This window comes from Chinchilla lanigera, unplaced genomic scaffold (genome assembly GCF_000276665.1).
Source record: "Chinchilla lanigera isolate Chin_1 unplaced genomic scaffold, ChiLan1.0 scaffold00086, whole genome shotgun sequence".
NCBI classification, from domain to species: domain Eukaryota; kingdom Metazoa; phylum Chordata; class Mammalia; order Rodentia; family Chinchillidae; genus Chinchilla; species Chinchilla lanigera.
In genome coordinates, this window is record NW_004955487.1 from 141,473 (window position 1) to 152,632 (window position 11,160).

At 38.7% G+C, this 11,160-nt stretch overlaps 1 pseudogene; it reads right to left on the reverse strand.

Moving 5' to 3' along the window:
* Positions 1 to 10,200: 10,200 nt before the first annotated feature.
* LOC102016603 lies at positions 10,201 to 10,693 on the reverse strand (annotated as a pseudogene).
* Between the last annotated feature and the right edge of the window lie 467 nt (positions 10,694 to 11,160).

Here is an 11,160-nt window from a genome sequence, read left to right on the forward strand (position 1 = left end):
GGGTCCGTCAGGTAGGAAAGAGCAGAAGCTCTGTGCTCTGAAAGGTCAACCGCACGAGGAGGTTTCCCTCTCTGAGACCCTCTTGAAAGGACTAGGACGCCCTCTAGCTCAATCCCTTTTATAGCCATACCCAGCCGTTCCACCCTACTGGCTTCCTGGGCTCCACTAATCAGGTGAAAGTAGGGCGGGGCCTGAGGATTACAGGCTGAGACTGGACAGTGGAATTTCCAAAGCTGCCTGGCAACTTAGGTGGGCTCTTTTCACTACAAAGCCTTTGGAAGCATGGGCAGAAGAGCTCCCTAACCCAGCAGGCGGATTCTTCCTGAGAACATGAAGAGATGTGGCGGGAAAAGTTATGATGGTTGGTATCTTAAAAGCCACGTAAAGCCTCCTTTATTCAGTGAGTAGAGGTGGGGTTGAGGTGTGGCTGGACCTAGGCTTCCGTGCGGGTGGGATCGAAGACTGGACACTGAGTTTGAAACGTGTGTCGGTGCTAAAGTTAAGACAGTGTGCACTACCCGCCATAAGGGTGTGTGGCCTCCTTCAATGAAAGGGACAAAGAGAGCTGCCAGTGTCGCTGCTGCTTGCTTGCTTGCTTTTTCTGCCTTCTGACAGCCACAAACTGTTCCTACTCCTTGGTGATGTCACTCTTTCATGCTACCCTGCCCTCGAGACAACAAGCAGAGCATTGGAGGTTCTCCAAACTGGGAGCCAAAATAAACCTTCTCTCCTGAAACTTTGGCCGTGCACTATTTCTCCTCTGCAACAGGAAAAGTTACTAAGATCCGTGTTTCACAGATGAAGTTGACCTTAGGTGTATTTAATCCTAGCCAATATCATTAAAAACAGCACCATCCACATTGAGTTTTGCCACTCTGTCTTTATCTTCCTTTGTTACCCAGGCTCATGCTACAGAACATACTTCATTCCTTACTATTTATGGCCCAAACTCTCTCAGCAGATCCCACTTTCTTTCCTACCTTTAATAAAACCCTACCATATATTGTGCTTGTTGTTATGGTTTGAGTGAGGATGTCTCCCGAAGCACATGCAATCGTGTGAAGGTCTGGCTTTTCAGAGGTGGCTCTAGCTACTGCTTGTGATTGATTCATGGTCCAATGCTGGGATTAAGGTGTGAGTGCCAATGCTGGGATTAAGGTGTGAGTGCCAATGCTGGGATTAAGGGTGTGAGCACCACACCCACCATAGGGCAGGAAGCCTGTATACAACAGAAAGGATTGAAACCAGTTTGGTATGCTTACTCTCATTGTTTGTGCTGTCTTCCACCATCACGAACTGCTGCTTCTCTACCATGTGTCACCCCACTTTTGAGCCATCTGATTATGGACTCATACCTCTACAAACTGTGAGCTAAATTTACCTTTCATTCTTTGACTTTGGGTGTGGTGTCTTTTGTCTCAGCAACTAAAGAAAGTAGCCAAGACATGTGTCTTGACCAATTTTCTGCTGAGGACAGTATAGACCTAGGAACTATAAACACAGGAGAGAAGATAACCTCAATCACAGTAAGATGGGTGTACTCACTCAATTTCTCAAAGACTGCAGGGGACTCCTTTCCCCCTGATTCTAGTTCTAAAGCCAGTGATGCATATTAAAATAGGAAATGTTTCAGGGGAGTTCTGTAGGTGTTACTGTGTTGTGTGTTTATTCTAGTTCATTCCACACAAGTAAGGAACCACCAAGGGAAACAGGAAGTGTTCTTCAAGCATTAGCTTTTGATTACCAGCATTTTCAGGTAGACATCCCTGTGAGATGCTAAATACCTTTAGACTTTACTGAACATTGTCTTTCCAAGTATTTTTTCCAAACAAAAAGCTCTCAAGTGAAACCTAGCATTTCTACACTTTCTGAGTTGAACAAATTTCCTTGACTCTTTGTTTGACATGCGCAATTCAAAATGAAATATTCTAGATGGATAGTATTGCCCTGTGTCTAGATAGTTTCTTCACTCTTAAATGTTTCCCTGCAAGAGCAGAGGCTTTGGAGTGATTAAATTTTTGAAATAGGTACTTGCTATGTCTGGAGTTCAGCCTGATCTTCCCCTCACTGTGTGGCCCAAACTGGCCTGGTAATTGTAGCAAACTTAGTTCCTCAGGCTCCTTAGTGCAGACATTGAAAGGATGTGCCAGCTCTCACAGCAGGAAGTGCAAAGGGCTTTGGCTTCCTGTGATGGCATCTGTCTTTTCTTCAAGCTGTTGTAGGTACTGTTGTTTACTTCATGTGTTTCTTCACTTCTTAGAGCCAGGAAATCCTCCTTGTTTATTCCAGCTATGGGAAATGTTTTCCCTACACTTTCTCCTAGGAGTGTTAAACTTCCAGAGCTTACAACTGTTTTGTTAACCAACTGAGAATAGAAAATTTGACTTGCTCTTTGCAAGGTGTCTTGGTTACTTTTCTCTCATTGCTGAGACAAAATACCCAACGTCCAAAATGAAGGAAGAAAAGGTTGATTTAGCTTACAGTTTGCGGAGGTTTCCGTCGATACTTGGCTGGCTCTGAACCAGAAGATAACAAAGCAACAAGAGCAAGGGGGGAATGGCATCCGAACAGCTCTGCAGCCAGAGCAAAACAGCAGAAGAATGGCGGCAAGCAGCTTCTTTCCCTGCCTTACTTTGTAAACTGGCTACCCCCACCTAAGGGTCATGTAGCTCTCACATAATCTTTGCCCTCCTCTTCCACAGGCTCAGGATGTATACAAAGTAAGCACTCTGGCTTCCTGCTAAGTCACTTAGCCAAACCTCTATACTCCCCAAGTTGACACAATGTATCAACCATAACACAAAGAATTATGTGAAATTATCACACTACTAACTATTCATAAGAAACATTGCATTTTCACACAGGACACTGTGATTCTCTGGAACTCTCAAATTCATACGATTATTAGAACTTAAAGTCATAATATCCACATAAGTGTAACTTTCCAACTGAATACAAGGTTTTCACATATTTCAATAATAAAAACCTACAAAATAATCTGAGTGTTGTTTAATTCTTCTGATAGTTTTGGACTCACAGATTTAGGTCTGAAAACAGTGTCCTGCAGACAGACATTCGGCATGAATTTTGAGTGTCCCTTATGATGAATTCCTTCCACACAGATAATCTCCCCTCATTCTCGATTCTCACAAGGGTCTGCTGTCTATATTTGCCATAGGGGTGATAAAGTAGAGAACTGTACCTGTTAGGCCTTGTTTTGCAGAGTACCATAACACTCGCTCACACAGGCACTCTCACAGACAGTGTTTAGAAATATTGTGTGTGCTCTTCGATCCTTATCTGTGCATGTGAGTACAATCTGAGCACAGAGACAATGATCTCTTCTCTTAACTCAGTGTTCTTGTATCTTTCTCTCTAAAGCTTCTGAATTGAAGTAGGTGCAGCAGCTCAGATTTAGATCTTTGATCCATTTTGACTTTAGTTTAGTGTAAGGTGATAGGCATGGGTCTAGTTTTAGTCTTCGGCATGTGGAACGCCAGTTTTTCCAACTCATTTATGAAAGAGGTTATCTTTCTTCCAGTGAACACATTTAGTCCTTTTGTCAAAGATAAGGTAGCTGAGTGTGTTCCTCAATGTGTTGGCATCTTCTCCTCTGTTCCACTGATGCTCTGGTCTGTTTTCCTGCCAATCCCATGCTGATTTTATCACAGTAGCTTTGTAGTATAATTTCAAGTCAGGGATTGTGATGCCTCCTGCCTTGCATTTGTTGCCCAGGATTGCTTTTGCTATTCTAGGCCTCTTCTGGTTCCCGATGAGTTTTAGGAATGTTTCTCTAGATCTGTGAGAGATACAATAGTATTTTAATTGGAATTGCATTGATTCCAAACAACAGTTTTAGGAGTATGGTCATTTTAGCAATGTTGTTTTTTCCAATCCGTGAGTAAGAATATCTTTCCATTTTTGGAAATCCTCTTCAATATCTTTTTTCAGAGTTCTGTAATTTTCACTGTATAATCTTTTGCTTCTTTTGCTAGCTTGATTCCTAAGTATTTCATTTTTTTAGACGCTATTATGAAAGGTGCGGTTTCCCTAATTTCTCCCTCAGTCTGTGTGTTGTTTGTGTGCAGGAATGGTACTGATTTCTGAGTGTTGCCTTTGTATCCAACTATGCTACTGAATTTGTTTATTAAATCTATAAGCCTTTTGGTGGAGTTTTTTGGGTCTTCTATGTAAGGTATCACATCATCTGTGAATAACGATAATTTCATTTCTTCTTTTCCTATCATTATTCCTTTATTTCTCTCCCTTGCTAATTGCTTTGGCTAATATTTCCAGAACTATATTAGGAGTGGTGACAGTGGACATCCTTGTCTTGTTCCTGATTTTAAAGTGAAAACTTTCAGGTTTTGTCCATTTAGTATGATTACGGTTGTTGTTTTTTCATAGATGGCTTTTATCAGAGTGGGGTAAAGACCATCGATACCTAGTTTCTGTATGGTTTTTATCATGAATGAGTGTTGGACTTCATCAAAAGCTTTTTCTGCATCAACTGAGATGATCATGTGATTTTTGTCTTTGGCTCTGTTGATGTGTATTACATTAAATGATTTGCATATATTGAACCATTCCTGCATTTGTGCAGTGAATCCCACTTGGTCCTGGTGTGTAATCTTCTTGATGATTTGCTGCATTCTGTTTGCTATCTAGGACATATAAGCAATTTAAAAAATCAAACGTCCCAAACTCAAAGATCCAATCCAAAAATGAGTATAAGACATGGATTCACACTTGTCAGATGATGAAATATAAATTGTAAATAAATGTATAAAAAAATGTTCAACATCTTTTATCATTTGAGAAATGCAAATTAAAGCAAAACTGAGATTCCATCTCACCCCAGAAAGAATGGCTATCATCAGGAAATCAACCAATAACAAATGTTGGAGGGGCTTCCCAAAAAAATAAACACTTTTCCACTGTTTCTGGGAGAGCAGATTGGCAAAACCAGTGTGGAAATTCCTCAAAAAACTAGGATTAGGAGATCCATATGACCCAGCTATTCCACTTGAGTGTTGTCCCAGAAGAATCAAAAACACCATACCACAGAGTTATATGTACACCCATGTTTATAGCAGCACATTTTGTAACAGCTAAATCTTGGAAACAACTCAAATGCCCTTCAGCTGAGGAATGCATAAAAAAGATGTGGTATTTTTATAGAATGGAGTACTACACAGCTATAAAGAAAGATAAACTCAAGGCTTTTATAGGTGAATGGATACAACTACAGACCATACTCATAAGTGAAATAAATCAGCTTCACATGTTTAAACATCATATTGTCTTCCTAGTATAAGATACTGAAAAAGTAAATAAGACACAAGAAGTACAGTAGATATTGTGAAAGGGAAAGAAACTGCTCAAGAAGAAAGAACAACTGGGATGGGGGAAGGAGTAAAGAAGGAATGGGAAAGAAAATAGATATATAGATACATAGATATACAAAGTAGCTATGATAATTATACTACTAATGGCCATTATTTCATTGAAAGGAACAGCTTGTGCTTATATAGTTTCATCAATTATGTGTCCTTATATCTTGTAGTATGAGAAACTATTTTGAAGATAACAATATGCAATATAATAATCATTGTTAATTTCTTATTATATTATTTTGTAATTCTAAAGCATTATTTTTATTGTTTTTCTCTTAAAAATAAAAAATAAACAAAAGTCCAAAGGAGCCATATTGCCTTTTTTATTTTTTAAGTATTGGACTAAGTCTAAAGTATAGAAAAAACCTTGCTTTTCTTTATGATCATTTAGTAAAGTAAGAGAAGTTGGATAACCAACTTTAAAAATTAATGTAACTTATATCGACAAATTCTTTAAAATCTGCAACACCTCCAAATAGAAAAATAATACATGCAATAAAATTGGAAATGATGACCTGATAATCAGATAATGTACTGACTTTGATTTGATGATGCATTATGCTTGAATTTGTAAAATTATATGTTTACTATTTATAATACTAATAAAATAAAATAAATGCAACAAATATCCCCTAGAATTCCTTTTGTCATGATTTGCACATTTAAAATGTAGAGAGACATATCCTTTCCCTTTGTTTGGAACATGCTACACAGTAACAGTCTGCTAAGCCTGAAAATTAGACGTGTAGACACACTAAATTGATAAGAAATATGAAGACATACATTTTCTTTAAACAAACTGAGACTTGATAACGTTAGCAGTACAAATCAAAAGTAAGCTGTGATTCGTCATTCTTTAAGGTCGCAAATTGCTTATCTTCTATGCCAAGTGAATCTGATTTTACATCACAAACTTTCAAAGATACATTTTAGGTAAACTGAACAGCCATACAAACTATGAAAATAAGATATGGAAATATTATTTCAAAATCTAGGAATGAAGAAATGTTTAAAGACAACATTGCAAATAAAATAAAATAAAATAAATTGGGGGCTGGGGATTTAGCTCAGCGGCACAGCACCTGCCTGGCAAGTGCAACGTCGTGAGTTCAATTCCCAGTACCAGAAAAAAAAAAAAAAATTTAGCCCATACATGTTAAAGTGACTTTGAAAAGATACAAAAAGTTAGGATTTCTGCTCAGTAAAAAAAATACTTTAGGAAACTAACATGCATATTTAAAAAAACTTAAAAGAAGGTATGTTGATTCTCTACAAATAACAAAGAAATACCTAGAACAAAAATAAGATTTTATATAAAGAATACTAATTATAAACACTACAACATCACCTAAGCAGATAATTTATACAAGGGCTTAGAGAAGAAATGAAAAAAGAACACTTGAAACAGAGATAAAAAAAAGAAAGAAAAACTGAAAAGGAGTAATTAAATGTCAGTGTGAATCTAGGACACTCACCAAGTTAGAAAAAGTCTACTGTTGGTTGGATATGAGAAATAGAAACTATTGCCTACTTGTGGTGGTAGTGTGGATGGCATATATAAATATTTAAAATGGATATACACTCTGTGCGCCAGCAAACAGGCTCCTGAGAATCCATGGCGCTTTCTCATATCTGCTTCTGGGGGAGCAAGAAAATGTTCACTGTAGCACTTACACTAGTGACAGAATTAGAGGAGACTGCTGTCCTATAACTATGGAAAGAAAAATAAGATGTTATGGACATAAATAGTGGAGACCGGTCAGGAGTTACACATATATGCACATGTACAGTGCTCACCAGTCTCTGGGCTTTATAGGCAGCATAAAAATGTGCATGAAACCATGGGGTACCAACCACTCGTGATGAGCAGGGGCACAAGAGTAGAAGAAACACAAACCTACAACAAGGTTGGCAAGGAGCACATTAGTGATATATGTGGTCAATATTTCCTTCTTCTAAGGACTGTTCTGTGTGCTGTGTGACACGGATCCACATTCCTGACCTCAACCCATGAGGTGCTGGAGTTCTTACTCATGCTATGTGTCGTGAATTCAATACAAATGAGTTGATACACGTTCATGTTTTGTGTTGTGCACAATCACCAATGCCTGAAAACCACTGACTTAGCAGGTACAGGAGATAAATAAGCTGCTAAGTGACAAGGTACCCGGAATGGGCAACCAAAGACCACCAAAGCTGGGAAATCTCTAGCTCTGCACCCTAAACCGAGTGACTTTCCTCTAACTACTCTCTGTCTGTACTTGCACACTCTTTCCCTTTTCTCAGTACATTTCAAATATCAAGAGTGAGAAAAGACAGAACAAGCTCCACGGCTTGATGTTCTACGATGACATCCACAGAGACATGCACAGGCCAGGCTCAAAGGTGCCTTGAAATGAAGTTCTGTGTTTTTTCAATGGTGCCCTTCATCATAGGCCATTCCCATTGGCTCTCCAGGATATCAACAAGGAAGGCCTATCCTCAGATTATAGGGGCCCCGGGAGACACTTGGAGAGATATCAGGGGTTGCAGTCTTTTGTCACTTATGGAACACATAACAAAGGCTTAAACTCTGGTCTTTCCCCAAAGAGGTACACAAAGGAAAAAGAGTCTTGGAAGTGACAGTGCTAATCATTCCTACACAAGCACATTAAGTTCGTGAAATAGGAAGTGAGGTCCCAGGTATGTAACCCATTGTAGAAAGGCAAATGATGACCCAAAGTTAAAGAACTTAGACGAGTTCACATAATCAGCAGCCTGGTCTTCTCAGCCCTCTTACTAACTGGACAGAGGGCTGCAGGAATCCATCTCATGAAGGTAACTTAGGGCCGGGGATGTAGCTCAGCAGCATAGGTGCTTGCCTGGCAAGCCTGAGGTCATGAGTTCAATTCCCAGTACCAAAAAAAAAAAAAAAAAAAGAGACTGAGACTTGATAAAGTTTGCAGTACAAATCAAAAGTAAGATAGGATTCATCACATCTTAAGTAAGATGTGACTGTCCCAAGGTTGGTGATAACTTTTCTAACATGTGACTAGTTTTAAAACATCATATCTTTAAACACCATAATTGAGTACTTTGATTTAGTACAATCTTTAGTGTTAGTCCGCAGGATTCTGAGATAAAAATTATGTAAGATCTGAATGTCACAACTAGTACTACAGACAAAATTAGAGCTTTATTTTATTTGGACAAGTGGGATACATTGGGTGTTTGTTTAATTGGAGATAATAGCATATGTAGCAAAATTTTTCACAATAACTCTTTGTGATTTTTATTGTGGAAAAATTGTATTTAATGACTCAAATTTAATGAGACTTCTTTATATTATATCACACACCTGTGTAGTTCATCTCTCTAATGAATTTAGTAACTGCTCCTCCTTCCATATACATCTTTTTCTTCTTCATCTTTTCTTCCCTATTTTAAATTTAAAAGAACGTGAGAAAATAGAATCAAGGCATATGGAAACATTCAACTATACTTCAGTTGGAGCTTCCAATTTCCCATGAAGTTTAATCAGTTTTGTAGTTGAAACAATTTGTGTGCAAAGCCTACATCTAAACACTTGAGGAAATCAGCATTAACTATTCAGTTGCAGATGTGGCAAATCTCAGGTCACCATGCACTTCCAGCTCATCTACTAGTTCACTCACCCACACCTTCATGACCTCACACTCAAGGTCAGTCAAGGTCAGCACGAAACTCAGTGGGCATCACCATGACCTTTCCATTATCTTGTCTCATCTGAAATGGTTTTCCTTTGATTTACTATGCAATAGACTGTCATTATTTTGTTCTCACCTAGCCTTAGTTTAATGTCCACTGCTTTATCTTTCTGTTACACATACAATTGTTTTGATTTATTTACAATATATGCTGCACTATTTTGATTTTTATGCTGTTAGTTTGGTTGAATAAATTTGTGACATTCAGTTGAGGTGATAGTTAAAAACAATATGAGTGTTTGATTCAGTGTCCTCTCAATACTATTATACCTGGATATTTTAGATGTTTATCAATGATCTTTTATGGGAAAGAAAGTATATATGAAATAATAAATGTCAACTTTATCAGTAATGTTGGCTCAGAATAAACTTTGAAAACTTAGTTGATAATATTTGGGATCAACTGAAAAAAATTTATGACTATTGAAATCTCACAATGCCTTGGTTCTCAGTATCATCATTTTTATTGAATTAATTTCTTATTAAAGTATGTAGTTTTAAGACCGTTTTCTGACAGTATTATGTGACTTTTCACAGTAGGTAGAATGGAATGTCATTTGCATGTTACCATAGAGCTCACAGGTATTTTTTGTCTATTCTTTATTGCCTTAGTACTTTCATGTTCTGTATGTATCATAACCAACCTATTGCCGATGAGAGACATGTATTTAGATAATGTATTTAGTCATTCTTACAAGTTCATATTTTTCTGTCTTATTTTATTATATTATAGAATATTCAAAAAAATTTTCTTCTGCATAGAGCAAAGGATAGAAAATGCAAAATGCATAGTTTCAATAACGGAAAATTGCCAACTGTATCACAGTATTTTTTTATACTGCATTTCTTGTCTTTGGGGGGCTTTTAGTGAGCCAATGAATCAGTCATTTTGAGCTTTAGTTGTGATTTTACATGCTTTGGATTTTAATTCTTTGCTTCTTTGCTGTTTCTACTACTCCATAGCATTGTTTTTTTTAAATGTCATAACGCCAACCTAAAACAATGTACTTTGGGGTAGACTCTGCACTCTGTGTGTCCCGAGCGCCCCCTGCCGGGGCTAAGCGCTCCTGAAGGGAGATTTATGACTGGCTTACACTGAGGTTTCCTTCACTGTGTCTGGTACAGCAAAACACGGCCCCGTCCTCGGTTCTCAGGCTGTTCATTTGCAGATACATCGTGTTCTTGACGTGGTCTCTGGAGATGGTGAATCGGCCCTTCACAGAGACTGCGTAGTATGTGCTGCCACTATCATAGCTAATCGTTGTTACCCACTGAAGTCTCTTCCCTGGAGCCTGGCGGATCCAGCTCATGTGATAACTACTAAAGGTGAATCCCGAGGCCACGCAGGAGAGTCTCAGGGACCCACCCTGGCTGCACCAAGCCTCCTCCGGACTCCGCCAGCTACACCTTAGCCTGGACACCTGCAAACACAGACACATCCTGCTCAGGAAAATGTCAAACCTGTCCACTGTTTATCCCACGTGTGCCACTCAAGCACTCAGTATCTCTGGTTTTTCATGAATTACCTTTTAAAATAGCAAGAAGAAAAATCCAGCTCAGCGCCAGCTCCATAGTGAGCCCTCTGTGATCAGTCCTAATCACCAAGTGCGAGCCCCTGAGCTTCCAGGGCTGGGCTCCTCTCCAAAGCTGCAGGGTCAGGGTTGGGCTAGTTCTTATCAGCAGCGGGAGGCCTTAATTTGCATGCGCTCCAGGTATATTGCTTGTTCTCTAGTGGAAGCCTCAGAGAGGGAATGGTCCAAAGCACATGAGAGTGTTTTGAGAGGTATTTTGGAATATTCCTAATACTATAGAACACATGGTTTCTTCCTATGTGCCTGTGATAAACACTTAACCTCAGTTTTTTATTCTTACACATATGCAGTTAACGGATTTGGTAATTTCACATGTTTGCAGATTTAAACATAGAGTGAGAAGTATAATGACATAGGAGATGTGAGCTCATATGCTATAAAACCATCCCCTGTATTAGGTCCTACAATCCTTTCCACAGTACTCAAATTCTGGCTGAGCAATGCCAA